Source organism: Ipomoea nil, unplaced genomic scaffold, assembly GCF_001879475.1.
Source record: "Ipomoea nil cultivar Tokyo-kokei standard unplaced genomic scaffold, Asagao_1.1 scaffold1769, whole genome shotgun sequence".
NCBI classification, from domain to species: domain Eukaryota; kingdom Viridiplantae; phylum Streptophyta; class Magnoliopsida; order Solanales; family Convolvulaceae; genus Ipomoea; species Ipomoea nil.
The window spans coordinates 909,964-929,099 of record NW_017618197.1 but is presented as its reverse complement, the minus strand read 5'-3'; the positions used below and the strand labels follow the sequence as shown (position 1 = coordinate 929,099).

At 38.1% G+C, this 19,136-nt stretch overlaps 1 long non-coding RNA gene across 1 annotated transcript; it reads right to left on the bottom strand.

Moving 5' to 3' along the window:
- Positions 1-678: 678 nt before the first annotated feature.
- On the bottom strand, positions 679-2,747 carry LOC109192120. The gene is made up of 2 exons (XR_002056059.1): positions 2,539-2,747; positions 679-1,156 (listed from the first exon to the last, which is right to left on the bottom strand). It is a non-coding gene; the product is annotated as an uncharacterized LOC109192120 (long non-coding RNA).
- Positions 2,748-19,136: the final 16,389 nt, after the last annotated feature.

Genomic DNA, 19,136 nt, shown 5'->3' with positions numbered 1-19,136 from the left:
CTAGAAGTCAGTCTTGGAAAAATGAGAATGTACTGGGCTATGTGCACCTCCAACAAACAGAGTGTGCCTCGCCTGTTGATCCGCTTGCAATTCTAAAAACAAGACCGTATGTTACGGAGCACCTTAGGCCAAGAGTGTGTGGCACTCAGAGTTTCTGCACTATAGATTATTTAAATTTCTTTATTAGTTCTTTTGTGTTGGAAAAATTGTTTAGAAACGGGCCTAACAGAATGACCTGATGCGTTGCTACTGAGCACCTCAGGGCTAACAGTGTGTGCCATTCAGAGTTTAAGCCTTACAAATTATTTAAATTCCTTTATTAGTCAATTCGTGTTAGAATAATTGTTTAACATACTGTTTTCACATAGTTATATCTATGCCAGGATGATTTTAATAAAACCCAACTGTCTTGGAAGGTGCTTTTGAGAAAAAGTGTTTATAGTGGTGAATGTGCACCGTATCAAACAGAGGGTGCCACGCCTAATGAACTCAGACCATTCCCCTCAGCACGGCACAGTCGACAATGCTGAAGTGCACAGACGGGTGAAAATTTATGGTTGTGCACCCCCTACCCGTGCGTAAGTGCACACACCTACCCACAGTGCTATGGCATTGTTGGTTCTTCTTTTGAACCCCCATACCCATGATGATCGTAGATGCACTTGTAACTACCATACATTGCGAATTCGAATACCCATTTATTCAGATAAAATGTGCCAAATGAATCAAAAAATAAGCTCCTGAATACCATAATCTAAATACAAAACTAAAACTAAACAAAGTAAGCTTAATAGCTAGTGACCTAGCTCCACCCAAATAATCGTATCTATGTTTCACCCTAACGTCACGGTATTCAACTGCATTCTGAATGTTTTTCGAATGATGTATGTTTAACTCAACCGACAAAAGTTGGTGCATATAACTTCCCCTCAATAAATCGACGCCCCTACTATCACCCTTGCGCAGACCACAATCCCAAGCATTTACCAATTGCCCCCAAGAAGGTCTCCATGTGCCGCATAGCAAAGACCCCGCAATCCACTTTGTTAAGCATATCCCGCCAATGCATTTGCATTCTCCTAGGGGTAATCATTCGTACAACTACCCCGTACCATATATCAACCACATCATCAAGGAACACGGATAAAAAATCTTTCTGTCAAAGCACGCAAAGCATTAGCAAGACACGATTTAAAAATGCACCAAAAGTAAACCAAGCAAGAGGACACAAGTGGTGGGACATTAAACTCATTAAAAACCAGTGTGAGCATACATGAGTACATGTGTGTGCCAAACCGTGAAAACCAACACCAGCAGAATGTTTTGGCGTAGACATCGTGCACTCAAGTGTATGTGTGTGCCAAAGGACAAAAATGCATGGGTATTCCAACACAATACGAGAATGTTTTGGCGTAGACATCATGCACTCAAGTGTATATGTGTGTGCCAAATGACAAAAATACGCTGGAAAAATTGCATTACGAAATAACAACGAAATGAAAATTACATATACCAATCCCACACAATCTAATACGCTAAATTCCAACCTGTGACACACGTACTGCACACATCAATGGCCACAAGGGCACCCACAGAAGTACTAAAATACACACGCTAAATACAAAAATAAGTAGGATGCACCACAATTGAATAGAGAAAATTCATGAATATAGGTGTCAATTCTATTTTGCATATTCAATGTCGAAATTGAAGAGGTTCTAAAAAAATGTCGAAGAGTAAATTGCAACAAAAAAAAAAGGCCGGCACTAACACACGAACCTACTAGATGACAGAAAAATTTTTAGGACTAACAATATAAATTTACACACCAGTGTAGTCTATCTTCGACAGGGAATTGCAGAAGATGAATTGGACAACCTTGGACTCACAACCTTGTTGGACCAACAAAATACTTAATAAAATGCTCACAACCACACCCAACTCCATTGCAAGACCATACTGTTTATATGCTTTTGAATTTAAACATGAGCTCGGGGGGAAATAATGGGGAAATTTAAGATAGTAGACAGAGTTGGATAAACCAACCAATGTATTTTTTTTGTTCTGGTTTTGTATGGACTGTTTTTAGTCTTACCAAACTGCAACTACACTACCTTGTTCTGTTAAAACGATTACTATCAAATATGTCTATCTCATACAAATTAACTACATTGAAGCCAATAGACTAGAACAAACAAAACAAGCAAACATTAAAAAAAAAAAAAAAAAAAAACCAGAAACCGGCGGTGCAGCAGTAGCCGACGGTGAACCAAACCCCCCACCCCCCCACTCCCCAAGAGATACGTCGGCAGCCCCCACACCCTCCACTCCCAAAGAGATATGCCGTCATCCCCCACCTCAAAACTCACCATATTACCCGACAACACCACCAACCAAAATTCCTCCTCCACTCCTAAACCAAAACCTCACAACAAAAACACACATGGCAGCACCGTCGGAACAGAGACAACACCAAAATAAAATAAAATAAAATAAAATTTAAAAAAAAAAAAAAGAAAAAAAAGAGAGAAAAGGAACCTGGTGCAGCAGCCGACGTCATCTCCGACCGTGGACGATTAGGGTTCCGACCAACGTTTCCGGCCATCTCAAACGGGAACTCAATCGACGAGGACGAAGTTGATCCGGAGTCCTGAATACTGACCTACGGACCTACGCTGCGCAACTCCAACCAAACAAAGATAGCGAAAGATCTGCGATTAAAACTCACTCCACGCGCTTCTCAACTTGCACTGACAAAAATGCCCCTACACGCGCAAATAAACCCCTATTCTGCGCAAAAAACTAAAACTCAAAAATAATTAAACATATACCGTAGATTGATTTAAATAAATGATTCAGATTAGTTCTTACGTTCCTACCTAACAACGGGTTCCTGTATGATTTCTATTCTATATATATATATATATATATATATATATATATATATATATTTTATAGTTATTCTTGAACCCAAATTACCCAAACTCAAATATTTAGCCTAATTTTTATTATAACCTAACCCAATATTTAGCCCATTCTCTCTAAATATATAACCTGCTACCCAAAATAGTAACCCTACTATGAATATATATATATAATTATACCATTGCTTCTTCACCATCATTCACCTTCGAATCAGCAACCCCCTTCCCTTCTCTTCTCCTCACTTTCGCCTCGACAACCAGAACCGCGTCCTCCTTTCCTTTCTCCCTTCAGTCAATGGAAAATTAGACCCGCAAAAATACGAATCTAAAGGGACGGGCTAGAATTGACCTTTAACCCACACAGGCTACAAGTCAACCAATAGGCCAAGAAATTAAAAATATATATAATATATATAATTATATCTACTATATCTACAATCTACAAATCTACAAATTTAATAAGAGCGAATAATGTTAGGCCCTTAACTGGAACAAAAAAAATGTCGGTACTAATTGTTTCTTAAAATGAATGGTTCATATTATTTCTACATCTACAAATCTACAAATCTACATCTACAAATTTAATAAGAGCGAATAATGTTAGGCCCTTAACTGGAACAAAAAAAATGTCGGTACTAATTGTTTCTTAAAATGAATGGTTCATATTATTTTGATTTTAGTATCTTTTAATGATTTTCCTTATTTACCCTCTATTATATTATTTTTTTCCCTTAAATAACCCTAAATTCCGTTAGTTTAAACTTTAGTAACGGAATATTCCGTTAACTATTTATTATTCTTAACATACTCTTAATTTATATAAGGTCTTAGGTTCGAACCTCATCACAAGTATAGTTGGCATAATTGTTAAACATATATTATGATTATGAATATTATATTTGTATAAAATACTTGATAAATAAATAAATAAATAAATAAATAAATATGTTATTTATTTATTTATTTATTTATTTATCAAGTATTTTATACAAATATAATAAATATTAATATTTTGTTCAATACTTTCACATGATTACCTACGACACACATCTCACAACACATGAAACATGTAGGGAAAAAACTACCACTACTAAATATCAATAGGTGTTTGTACGTTAAAGAGTTCATATTACAACTAAAATCTCAGTCATATACACAGCAAGGCAAATCTAAAACTTCCTACACCCTAATCTCATTGCATGATGAATCCCTCTATGCTTCTACCAGTAACCTAATTGCACATGACACACTACCAATAAAAAAAAAAAAGGACATGTACTGAACTCTATGTTCATAATTACTGAACTTCATATTCATAATTATTGAACTCTATATTCACAATTACAGAACTCTATGTTCATAATTACTGAACTATATGTTCATAATTATAAAGGTATATATTCATAATTTTTTAACTTCATATTCACAATTATTGAATCTCTATATTCATAATTACAGAACTATATGTTCATAGTTATCTTCACAACTCTATGTTCATAATTATAGAACTATATGTTTATAATTTTTGAACTATATATTCATAATTATGGACAATTTTAGAACCATGTCCACCTTGCAAGGTGGACACGGTTCCACAACATAATTTGCCCACTTTATTGCTCTTATTACTTAAATTAAAAAATAAATTAGTAACTACAACAAAAAAAATACATACGCATTTAATTAATTTAGAATTAGATGTCTCACAACACATGAAACATGTAGGGGAAAACTACTACTACCAAATATCAACATGTGTTTGTAAGATAAATAGTTCATAGCACAACTAAGATCTCAGTCATATACACAACAAAACAAATCTAAAACTTCATACTCCATAATCTCATTGCATGATGAATCCTTCTATGATACCACCAATAACCCAATTGCACATGACACACTACCAATAACAAAAAAAAAAATAAAGACATGTACTGAAGATGAAAACAATAACAATGCTACCCAAAAGAGAATTAGAAAAATTTAAACCAAAAAGAGTATTTATTTAGACTATCGCTTTTAGACTTAGTACTTAGATTAGCGTTATTACAAAGTAGCAAACATTTATTTTTGTGACAGTTATATATAATCAACCTCTCATATATTATCGTGCATTTATATACTTTAAATTACCGATTTAAATAAACAAATTCAACATTTATTTACTTATGCATGAACATCTTCTATATAATATTTCATTAATATACTTTGAAATACTTATTTAAAAATAAGTATTGGGCATTATCCTATTCGTGCAAAGCGCGTAGAAAAACTAGTATACTAATAAGAGCCCAAGAGAGTTAGGCCTATAATGGGTAGAAAAAATGGCGGTCACAGATTTTAATCAAATGAATGGCTCAAATTGATTAAAAAATTGATCAGATTTAAATTTTACACTCAAATTTCCTAAAATACCCACACACCATTACTAATTCCGTAAAAGTTTTAAGAATTGTCGTTAGTTCACCGTTAACTTACTCATTGATTTCAATAAAAAAAAAAAAGTCTTAGGTTCGAACCTCATCCCAATCAAAGTTGGCATAATTAGTACTCTATTTTACTCTTATTAAATTATATAAATAATAATTTAGTAGTTACAACAAAAAATAATACATATGCATTTCTTTAATTTAGAATTATGTGTCCACAATGCCTTTATTCAAAAAAAAAAATATTCATTATCAATAAATTAAATAAGAGAAATAATTTTATTAGTTATATTGTCTTTATTTTTCTTCAATATAAAAATTCTTTATATTCAAATTTATTAATTGATTATATTCGCTACATTGTCCTTACAATGGCTTTATTCAGTGAAAAAAAAATTATTAATTATCAATAAAGTAATTAAAAGAAATATTTTCAATTAGTTATATTGTCTTTATTTTTCTCAAATGTAAAAATTTTTACATTCAAATTCATCAATTGATTATATTCACTACATTATCTATTATCTTTTTTGTGCACTATTTTTCTAATTAAATATCAAAGTTATAATACAAAATAATGCTATATATTTATTTACCAAGTATTTTATTAATACCATGAAAAAATTTAAAAAAATATAATTAATAAAGCCAACCATATTAACTACTTGAGAGATTTTGTGACAAAGAGAGTATTCAAATCACACAACAAATTGAAGTGAGAACTACCTCGCAATGTCCTTGTTTGACAATCAACGGTTAGCGTTAGCGGATTATACTAGCGGATTTGACCAGCGAATTTATTCAATTATTAACATTGGGTAGAAAAAATGACCGCCAAATTATTAAATCAAATGAATGGTTCATATTGTTCAGGTTTTAATTTTTTTCTTTTAAGATTTTCTAATTTATCCTTAATTATATGATTATCCATTTATCTTTTCCGTTAATTCACCGTTAGTCTAATTCTAATATTAAAGTCTAATATAGAATTATAACTACAGCATTAATCTAATTCTAATATTAAAGCCTTAATAGAACTTAACCACAAATCTTAATGTTGGAATCTCCTCAAACAATATTAGTATATATTTAATATTTTATGCCCTAATTTTTATTTGTTCTCCCTTATGTCCCGTATTTGGTTTCAACTATACCTATACAATTATTTTATTGACAATTATAATCAATCTTGACTATATTATCTTGCATTTGTAAACTTAGAATTACCTATTTAACTCGCACGGGCTTAGCTCAATGATTTAGTGGATAGTATTTGGGAGAAGAGACCAAGGTTTGAACCTCGGCGGCGGCAGTGCGGGAATTATGTCCAAAGTGGGCAGATTCCTTGTGCGTATCAGCATTTGGCCCTGTCTGTTGAACCATTAAGTCACCGTGATTTACAACTTTGGGGTTGGGACTCAACCTTTGGGAGAAGAATTACCTATTTAAATACGCAAATTCAACCTTCAATTATCTATGCATGAACAATTTTAATATAATCATGCCTTAATATACTTTAAAGTACTTATTTAACAAAAACATATTAGGCATTATTCCAATCGCGCAATGCGCGTAAAAAACTAGTAATTATATAAATAATTAAATACTCCCCATCCTAAACCTAATCCACCCAGCGTGTGTTAGGTTGTTTGTATTTTTGTTTAGTTTTACTTGATACAAAACGGAAGCTCCACAATCAATTGTCCCACTCACATCAATAGAGGCGGTCCCAATCACATCAATAGAGGCGGATGACGAGGTTCTTTCAGGTTTCGCATGAATGCTCGTTGCCCCATGATTAGGCAGAAAGACATCGCTTAATGGAGACTTTGACACCCGTGAACGTGCGAGCAGACGAATTACCTGCAAATGAATGACAAGTTTTTACTAAGTATAGTTTCAATGGGGTAGTTCAAGTGGCAAATGAGTGGAGAAAAAACTTCAAGATAACCCGAGTTTGATTCCCACAAATATCCTTCGAGTCAACTCCCATGCCTTCCGGAACGAGCGAACGTGATTAGTCGGGTGAACCTGGACCATTAAACAATTAGAGAAAATCCGAACCACCTCGTAGTTTACACTCAAAAAAATAATTTCATTGTTCGAAATACAAACAGATCAGAGAACTAAGCCAACCCATAAGGCCCGCCAAGCCGCATGGAACGGACTAGGGTTCATTGGCCAGGCCACAAAAGTTGCAGTAGAGTCTGCCGACCCACTTTGACAATACTAATTATAACCCATCAATATTCATATTCTTCAAATAGGATTGATTTATAAAATAGTATTTGTCCTCCAAAGTAGGATTTATTTCTAAAATAGTATTTTTCCTCCAAAATAGATATAGATTATATCTTCTAAAATAATAATATAATATAATTCTAATAATCTCAATATACTTAAGCTTTCCAATATAATTTCACAAAGTAAGAGTTCTCATCAAACTCTTATAACAATATAAATATGTACCACCAAACGTAAAACATTCATACACATCATAGATTATACACCTCTCAACAAAATACTTATCTCAAGCTAAGCACCCTCTTTAGACTCAACTTTTAAACTAGTGACTTTAACAAGAAAGTTGAGAACCAATCAAATCTCCGTTCACTTATAAATACTATTATTATTATTATTATTATTATTATTATTATTATTATTATTATTATTAATCAATGTCATCATACTATCATTACGGACTAGTCATCACCATCATTAACACCAAAATCATTATTCCATAATCACACATCATCAACTAACTATTATCATTGATTAACCATAACAACACCATCATTATCACTTAATCAATATCATCATTTTCCTAATCATCATTAAGCTTCATTAACCCAATAAACCTCATTAATTAATCCTTATCACTAATCTTAATCATTACCACAAACATGAGCTCGGTCGCCGGAGGAGTACCAGCCACCACCGCCGGTCACCCCAACCGCACTGCCGCACCACCACCCCACTGGAAGGATGGCCACCGCCGCAGCTGCTTCGCCGGGCAATGACGTCAGCGAAAGGGAGAGGGGGAAGACGAAGTCGTCGCCGACGAGGGAGGACAGTTGCCGCCGCTGCTTTGATGAAGAATACACAACAATCAGCTGAGATCTCTTGCTAAGAAGCCTGCCAAAGCTCTGTATCTTGTGTGTTTTAAATCTGTTTTGTTAGTTAAAGTCCCTAAGGGCATTTCTGTCTTTTCCTTACCCGGTTAGTTATAACCGTTGCTCTTCATCTCCTTTTGTACTGATCCTTCCCATCAATGAAGTGTTAGACTCTTTTCTTCTTCAATCTGTTTCTTCCCCAAGTCTATCTGTCCAAAGCACATGTTCTAGTCCAGCTCAACATGGTATCAGAGCTCCATCGGAGCTACGCGGCGGCAGTCGTGATGGATAATTCCGGCAGCGGAAACCAGGTTCATCAAGCAGCAGGTTCATCTAGCCAAAATCAAATGAATCAGCGGAATGATGATGTTGACGATCCACTGTACCTGCATATCAGCGAGAATCCTAATGTGACTCTCGTCTCCCCTCCTCTTTCAGAGATCAATTATGCCTCATGGAGCAGATCCATGAGGATTGCTCTTGAGGTTAAAAACAAATTCGGTTTCGTTGATGGATCTGTAGCCTGTCCAGAGGAATCCGATCCTAAGATTGCAGCATGGAGAAGGAGCAATCATATTGTCTGCTCATGGATTTTAAAATCCCTCAACCCTACCATCGCAGAGAGCATCATGTACTTCGATAAAGCCTCTGACATCTGGAAGGCACTCAACAAAAGGTATTCACAATCCGATCCTCATAGAATCTCAGAAATCCAGAACGAAATTTTCAGAAATACTCAAGGAAACATGTCGGTTAATGAGTATTTCACCAAGTGTAATGCATTGTGGCAACAGTTGAATGCATTAAGACCCCTGTTGTTATGTGAATGTACTCCCAGATGCTCCTGCACTCTAATGACTAGAATGCAGAAGGAAAGGGAGAATGATCAGGTGATAAGATTCCTTGAGGGATTGAACGATGAATTTGAAACAATTAAGTCAGGTGTTCTGGTCATGGATCCCATGCCAGAGATGGAAAAGGCCCTGAACATGACCCTTAAAGTGGAAAGAAAGATCAAGGGCTCAGTTAGTCAAAGAAACATTGACATTATCCAATCAAATGCCATTCAGAACAGTCAAGCACAATCTGAAGAAGAACTCAGTGTTGTTGCAATGTCTTCATCCAACAATAGAAAGAAGTTCAACAACAGTGGAGGGAAGAATGTTCCCAAATGCACCTTCTATGGTATGACTGGCCACACCATTGAGAAATGCTACAAGAAGCATGGATATCCACCAGGCTGGGTGGCAGGGTATAAGACCAAGAACAAACAAACTCAAGATGTGCAGCAAACCTCCAACAGTTACCTCAATCAGGTTGGAGATGTAGGTCTTTCTAATGACCAGTTTCAAAGATTGTTGTCCCTCTTGCAGAATCAAAGCAAGGGAAGTCAGGGATCAGTAAGTGCTGCTACTGTAACAGTTGCCAATCCTGAGATGAAATCAGACTTCAGGAACTCCATGAATAACTCCAATGAAGGCAGGTTTATCTCTAACTCTTATATGGTTAGTGCTGTGTTAAATTCACCTGCATTGTGGATACTAGACTCAGGGGCAACTGATCACATTACATGCTCTCTTGAGTATTTTGATAAATGCTATAGAGTTCAGGGAATATCTGTGAAATTACCTAATGGAGAGACAGTGAATGTCACACACATAGGACAAGTGAAACTGAATGAGAGGATAATGTTGCAGAATGTGTTATATATACCATCTTTTACTTTCAACATAGTTTCTGTCAGCAAACTGTCTAAGCATTCAGATTTTAAACTTGTGATGGGGGCTGATTCTTGTGCCATTCAGGGCCTTCTTGGAGTGATGGATGGTTTTGCTAAGGAGAAAGATGGGCTATATGTGATCAGTGATCCTCCTGTCAAGAAAAGAAACCAGCTCACTAATGAAATTAATAGTGTGCAATGTAATAGTTTAGCAGTCCAGTTGTGGCATGACAGGCTTGGCCACTATCCTGTTAATAAAATGTTTCTTTTACCTAGAATAAAGTCTGATTCTGTGAATAAAAGTCCTACTTTTGTATGTGATATTTGCCATTATGCTAAACACAAGAAGTCCACTTTTCCTGTTAGCAACAATAGAGCTGAGAGATGCTTTGACCTAATACATATGGACACATGGGGGCCATTTGCCATGCCATCTATTAAAGGGGAACACTACTTTCTAACTATTGTGGATGATCACAACAGGTTCACCTGGCTACATTTAATGAAAACTAAGTCAGAGGTCAAAACAGTCTTTCAGAGTTTCTACAACTATGTCTCTACTCAGTTCTCAGCTAAGATCAAAACTGTTAGGACTGATAATGGAAGTGAGTTTATGATGAATGCTTTTTATAATAACAAAGGAGTTGTTCATCAAAGATCATGTGTTTACACACCTCAACAGAATGGGATAGCAGAAAGAAAACATCAACACATTTTAAATGTAGCAAGGGCATTAAGATTTCAATCTGGCTTACCTACACAATTTTGGGGTCATTGTGTATTGCATGCTTCATACCTCATAAACAGATTGCCCACTGATGTAAATAATGGCAGCACTCCTCTAAAAATCCTAACTGGAAAGGACATGGAGTATGATAAGCTGAGATCATTTGGCTGTTTATGTTTTGGTGCCACTATTGCACAAGGAAGAAACAAAATGCTACCAAGGGCAAGAAAATGTGTTTTTCTTGGATTTCCAGCTAATGTGAAAGGTTTTATTCTCTATGACCTCACTGACAATGATGTTTTCATTTCTAGAGATGTTAAATTCTATGAACAAGTATTTCCTTTCAGGAAGACAGATTCAGAAGATGATCTAGGGCATGGCTCATCTGGGATGTTCAATCCTTCCCTACCTTTGGTTCCCATTTCTGTTGATGATGACTTCTCCCCTCCAGTTTATATACAAAGACCTGTAACTACTGAGAATAATATAGAAGACACTTGGGAATTTAGACATGAAAGTGATCAGGAAAGTATGGGAGTGAGTGATGAAACAACTCATCACAGACATCAACAATCAGATCAGCTGACTGATATGACTATTGGCCATGAAGCTAATGAGGATGATATGGTTGCTGATCAACCCAGGAGGTCAGCAAGGATGAGACACATTCCATCCAAGTTAAAGGATTATTACTGCCAGACTGTGATCTCAAACAAAAAGACTTCCCCTCATTCCATAAACAACTTTATTTCCTTGGATAATCTGAATCCTGATCACAAGTTCTGTGCTTCTGCCATCTCTTGTGCCCATGAGCCAAATTCATACAATGAAGCAGTAAAGCATGAAGTATGGAGAAAGGCAATGGAATCTGAAATTAGTGCCTTGATACAAAATAACACATGGTCTTTGACAGATTTACCAGCTGGAAAAACTCCAATTGGTTGCAGATGGGTGTTTAAGATTAAACACAAAGCAGATGGGTGTTTAAGATTAAACACAAAGCAGATGGGTCAATTGAAAGGCATAAGGCTAGACTAGTTGCAAAAGGATATACTCAGCAACTAGGAGTGGATTACTTAGAGACTTTCTCTCCTGTGGCTAGGATGACCACTATCAAAACCTTCTTGGCCATAGCTGTTGCTAAGGGTTGGGATATTCAGCAACTGGATATTAACAATGCTTTTTTGCATGGTGATCTAGAAGAAGAAGTGTATATGGTATTGCCCCCAGGTTTTAAGAGTGACAAGCCCAATCAAGTTTGTAGGTTGCTGAGATCTTTGTATGGCTTAAAACAGGCTAGCAGACAGTGGAATGCTAAACTTACAAAAGCTCTTCTACATAATGGTTTTGTCCAATCCTCAGCAGATCCATCTCTCTTTACCAAAGATCAGCAACTTCTTTCATTGCCTTACTTGTGTATGTAGATGACATACTTGTGGCAGGAACAAATGGTGATCAGATCAAGGAATTGAAGCAAATGTTGGATAATTCCTTCAAGATCAAATATTTGGGTAAGCTAAATTACTTTCTGGGTATTGAAGCTTACAGAACTCCCAATGGCATCAATTTATGCCAAAGAAAGTACACACTGGAAATCCTAAAGGAGAACAACTTCTTGGATGCTAAGCCTACTAAGACTCTCTTCACAACAGGTCAGAAACTCAACAACACAGATGGCAAACTGTTAATAAACCCTGAGGAGTTCAGAAGATTAGTTGGTAAGCTTCTATATCTCACCAACACCAGGCCTGACATATCTTATGCCACTCAACAGCTGAGCCAATTTGTGGATAAGCCTAGAGACATTCATCTGATTGCAGCCCACAGGGTACTAAGATACCTCAAAGGTTCTCCTGGAAAAGGGTTGTTCTATCCATCAAATTCTCCTACTAAGCTGCTAGCCTTCTCTGATTCAGATTGGGCCGCATGCACTGAAACCAAGAAGTCTGTTACTGGGTATTGTGTTTACCTTGGGGAATCTCTCATCTCTTGGAAAACTAAGAAGCAAGCTACAATATCAAGGTCCTCAGCTGAAGCAGAATATAGGGCTCTTGCCTCCACAGTTTGTGAGATTCAGTGGTTATCTTATCTCTTGACAGATTTGTTGGTCACAATTGACAATCCTGTTACTCTATTTTGTGATAGTAAGTCTGCCATTGCTATTGGAGAGAACCATGTCTTCCATGAGCGCACAAAGCATATAGAAATAGACTGTCATGTGGTAAAACAAAAGGTCCATGAAGGCACTGTCAAGCTTATGGCTATACCATCACACAAACAGATTGCAGATGGTTTTACTAAACCCCTACCAAAGCCCTTGTTTGACGTTTTCCACTCTAAGCTGGGCCATCAAGATGTTCATGCTCCAGCTTACGGGGGGGTGATGAAGAATACACAACAATCAGCTGAGATCTCTTGCTAAGAAGCCTGCCAAAGCTCTGTATCTTGTGTGTTTTAAATCTGTTTTGTTAGTTAAAGTCCCTAAGGGCATTTCTGTCTTTTCCTTACCCGGTTAGTTATAACCGTTGCTCTTCATCTCCTTTTGTACTGATCCTTCCCATCAATGAAGTGTTAGACTCTTTTCTTCTTCAATCTGTTTCTTCCCCAAGTCTATCTGTCCAAAGCACATGTTCTAGTCCAGCTCAACATGCTTCTTCATCCGAGGAGAAGCTCTGTTTGCGCCGGATGAGAAAAAAGCAGATCTGCTGCTCTGCTGCCGGGAATGCTGGTCACCCCGTCAACTACAGCTACCGTCGTGAAGAGTGGAAGGCTGCCATGCTGCGTCGGATCTGCTGTGCTCGCCGGTTGAGGACGCCGTTGCTGCCAACATTCGTAGCCGCTGGAACCAGCTGTCGTCGTGGCCACCAGCTCGCCTCCGTCGGTCGAGAGAGGTACAGAGAGACGAGAGGAGGCTGTCTTGCTGCTGCTTCCCGCTGCCAAGAAAACTGTTACGCCGGAGATCGAGAAATCCGGCGAGAGGAAGAAAGATGAACCGTTGTGGCTGCTGTCCGAAGGGAGAGAGTGAGAGACAGAAGGAAGAAAAGTATATATATATATATATATATATATATATATATATATATATATATATATATATATAGATTTAAGATCATATGAGAACACTTGCTTAGGTGAGAACGTGAGAAAAAAAATCGTGTGCATACATCTAATATTTTTAATGGTCTAGATTAGATTAAATGTATGCGAACATGCATTAAATGTGTGCAAACGCGATTAAGTGTATTTGCACACATTTAATGCGCGTTCGCACACACTTAATCTAATCTATACCATTAAAGAATATTAGATGGATGCACATGATGTGTTCTCATGTTCTCACTTAAGCACATATTCTCACTGGAATCCTACCCCCCCCTCTCTCTCTTCTCTCTCTCTCTCTCTCTCTCTCTCTCTCTCTATATATATATATATATATATATATATATATATATATATATATATATATATATATGGTTTTAATTTTAGGGTTTAGTAATTGGGCTAGAAATTGTGTTAGGGTATTTGGGCTGAAAAAAATTATCGGGCTTAGAAATTAAAATGAGTATGAGTTTAGAAATTAAAAATCATTTGAGCTTAGGTTATTTTGATAGTTATAAAATAAGGTTAGCAGACTCAAACTCAATTATTATTGTGTGGACCATATTTTGTATACTATAAAATAATGTACATTTAATACAAAAATAATGTATAATCAGTACAAAAATAATGTACATTGTATTCAAGGGATGTACATTATTTGTGTACTGAGTATACATTATATTGTATAATGTACATTCAGTACAAATATAATGTACATTTAGTATATTAAAAATGTACTTTTTGTTATGGTCCACATAACACTGTGTGGACCATGCCGACTCAACTCAGATAGGTTTTGGATAGAAAATAATGCAATCATTATGCTGTGGAATTGTGTCCACCTTGCAAGGAGGACACGGTTCTATGTTTATAATTACTGAACTATATGTTCATAATTATAAAGCTATATATTCATAATTTTTGAACTTCATATTCATAATTGTTGAACTCTACTAGTTTTTTCTATGCGCGATGCGCAAAAACACATATGTCCAATATTTATATATTTTTAAAATAACTAACAAATTCCTACTAATTAAAATCTATATGCGCGAGTCCCCTTACAGAGACGGCCCCTGAAACGATGACGACGCCGGCATGCATGAACCCACTGTTGCCAGCAAACTACAAACTCAGCTTGCACAAATTCATGACATACAAGAAAGACGACCTTGAAGGACTGGAGGAGGATACGTCTGATGATGTAAGCGCTGATGAGCAAGAAGATCCCGAATGCCCAAGAATTAGGTTAACTAGGGAGGAGAAGATTAGGATTAGGAGGCCATGGCGGAGAACCCTCATCATCCATCTATTGGGAAAGTAAGTCGGCTACAATTTCTTGATTCGCCGACTACGCACTCTCTGGAAACCGGAAGGTCACTTGGAGTTAATAGATCTGGAGCACGATTACTTCATGGCTCGCTTCGAACTACAGAGGGACTATGAAATCGCAAGGTGCAAAGGGCCTTGGATGATCCTGTGACACCCCGTAATCCAAATTCAATTAAGGGATTAATTAAGTAATTAATCCTAAACCAAGTGGTAATTTACTTCCTTAATTTCCTGAAAATTCAATAGTCGGGGACTAGTAATTGACTAGTCAACCCCAAAGTTGTACCTTGAGCTTTGAGAGGAGTTCCCTTGTTCCCTTACACCTCTTTTTGTTAGTAAGGGTATTCTTGACTTTTCACCTTGTGTTAGTATTGTAAGCTAACCTAGTAGAACACCCTCATTTCTCTCCTTACACTTTCCAAATTCTAGCTCCACCTTCTCTCTAAAAAGGTAGATAGCTTTTCTTCCAAGCCAAGTTGAAGCTTTGTCAAATCTTCAAGAGTTGTCTCCAAGATTCTACCTTTCATACATTTGGGCATCTAGGAGGGTAAGATCTATGTTCATCTTGTGTTTTTAGTGTTTTCTAAGGTGTCTTTTCTTAAAGATAGAATCTTTATGATCTTTTGGTGTGTTCTTGAAGTGGGTTTGGAAGGTAAGCCTTATTAGGAGCTTGGTGAAGTGTTAAGTGAAGGTTTTTGTCTACAAGAGGTAACCCATGCTCTACAAAATCTATTTTGCTTACCTATATGATGATTTATTGGATTCTACATGTGATTTTGCTATGAAATGTGAGTGTTTATGCATTGTCTTGTGAAAATGCATATCTAGAGCTTGTGTTTAGGGTTCTTGTATGCCATTGCTTGGCTATTCCTTTGATTCAAGTCATTTTGTTGTATTTGGTGAGATTTGGCAAGTTTTGGACTTGAATTTGAGCTTGAAGTTGAAAATCCCCGAAGGGATTATTTTGGTACAGGGTTACGTACCCGCGGGCGGAACGACGGGTATGGGTCCACCCGTCGCCAACCCGCGGGGTACAAGAGCCTCGTGGGTATGTATCCGCGGGCAGAACCGCGGGTAGGGGCCTACCCGTGGGTCCACCCGCGGGGTACAATGTATGGTTGTGTGGGGATTTGTTCCCCGTGATCCTTTTGACTCGGTATTTGGTCTTTTGACTTTCCGATGTTCTTTTGTGGAACTATTTGAGCGTCTTCTTGATGTTTCATATGTCTAGAACTATATGGTAGGATTCCATGTAGGTTTTGGTGTCTTGAATCGTGTTAAGTGTTCAACATTGTGTTTTGTTGAACCGTGATGAGTCTTGTGCGTTCTTCGGAACTATATTTGGTTTACCCATTTGTTAAGCATGCTAGTTCGGTGTTCAAATGCTAGCGTGTGTATTGTTTGTACCTTCTTATTGGTTGATGATAACTTGTGTTGTTCATCGTTGTTGTTGTTGGACTGTGATCCATTCCTTGATTGAGTATGGTTTCATATCTTCGTTGTGATCCGTTGATTGATTCCTGTTGAGGTGTGGTGTGTGTGGCTTTACCTGGATTGCACGATTAGTGGTATGGGACACTAATCACCAAGGTATTGCAGTGGTTCTCGTGGTGGCCATGACGTGATTATGGAGTTGTGACCTGTGTGTTAGGTTCACGTATTTCTTGGGAGGCATGTGTTGCCGAGGCATGTGTTGCCGTGTGTGTCATCGGTACCCTCGTGTACTATGAAATTGGTGGTTTTGTTGGCGGTTTGTCGGCGGATGGGGACGACGGTCCTCGGAGGGAAAAGGTTGGACTTGGTTGTACAGGGGTCCTGGAGGTAAAGGTTGGAACTAGATATAAGGTTGGAACCGGGCATAAGGAAGGCATATCAACTCGTGATGGGTGATGTCACGAGGGCTTGTGTAGCCGTTGTTGTGAGTTCTCTTCTTGTGACGTGTGTAGTCACAAAGGCATGTGTTGCCATTGGGTGTGTCCTTATTCCTTTGAGTTATGCATGTCGGGTGTTAATCTATTGTGTGATGATAGATTATACCTTGAGACTTCTTGTGAGTCGTTGTTGTTCCTTGTAGTCTTGGGATGCGTTCCCGTGTTCTTGTTGAGAGTGTTTGAGTCTTGTGTTGACTATTACTCTCGGTTTTAAACTTATATATATGTATTCCGTTTCGAAAATGGCTGTACAAACTTATATCTTACCTATGTATGATATTCCACATGTATTGGTAGGTTACCAGCATTATTCGCTGACCGGGCGTCGTCCTATGTTTTATATGTTTCTTTGAGGTGATGCTTAGACGAGTGCGCGGTTTAGTGCCAGCTAGTGTAGCTCCTCCCTTATATTTTGTGGCCTGTGAGCCAATTTAGACTTAGTACTTTGTGATGATTGGTTTTAGATTTTGAATAATGCAGATGTTAGCCTGTGCGTTCACCCCTGGGTGAGCGTGGCATAGCACCCCTTTACTTCCAGTTTATATATTTCCTCTTTCAGTCTTCCGCTGTATTTGATGTTTTGGTTTAGATATCTGCATGTTTAAGGCTTTAAATAGCATGGAATTTAGGGGGTGTTACAGATCCAAGATCATTACCTAGTTGTTCAGCAGCGGAAGCCAAACTTTAGGCCACAGACAAACAAAACCCAAAAAATCTGTGCGTGGGTTCATTTGCCCGACATTCCGATTGAATACTTTAATGAGGACACCCTAATGAAGGAGGGGGATATGTTTGGGAAAACCATCAAGATAGATGATACGACCAGTCTTGCCTCGCGAGGTAAGTTTGCCCGTATCTGTGTGGAAATTGATATAACTAAGCAGCTGTTAGCTAAATTCACAATTGAAGACGAGGAGTACCCGGTAGAATACGAGGGCATTCATCTCATCTGTTTCAAGTGCGGAAAGTATGGCCACAGGATCGATTCTTGCAACCAAGATTTGCAACCGGAGAAGGGCCACAACCCAGAGACCATGGAGGAGGATGCATGTAAAGACACGGCAAGTGGCCGATCACAGAAAGCAGCCCCAACTTGTCAGATGGACCCATCCAAGGCGCATCTTAAGGAGAGATTTGGTTCATGGACGCTCGTGACAAGGAAGGATCGACGACCCTCCAAGAGGAACGGTGGCAGCCCCCAAAAACAGATTATCACAGAGAAGTCCCAAGGCCAAATCCGGCAAGAGGTCCTAAAGTCCAGAAGTCTAACTCCAGGTTTGGTCCTTTGAGTGATTTGAATGAGGATAATCAGGAGGAGGCTGAGCCAGAGGAGAACACTGCTAGACAAAGGGCAACTGGGAAGGCCCCAATGGTAGACCCACAGTCCAGTGGCCAACTCAATACCCGTCCCCCACCCAATCAGCAACGAGCTAGGGCAAGACCGCATCACCCAGCGAACAATCGTACTATTAGGGAGGCCTCGACATCTCCCGGAAGAACCACCATGGAAGTCGGCAGTTCGTCGGGCAGAATCTCGCCGGAAAAGGCTCCGGCCGGAACTACTCAGACTAATGGCGACCCCACTGGTCTCCTCTCACCCACTCGCCGGCTCCCGGGCATTAGAACAAACCAGTCGATCCTTCAAGAACGGAGGGGAAGACCTTCCACCCCCCGCAAGGCAGCAGCGCAAGATGAGAATACTCTTGTAAGAGGATCTGTCAGAGGACAACCAGTTTCAAGAACTGTCGTGAACCATCGGCAGATTGACCCCGGAATTCCTGCATTTCGCTTGACAACGAATCACAACTTTGATGTGCCTCCGGATGATGGAGCCGACTTCTTCGACTGTGATACACTAAAG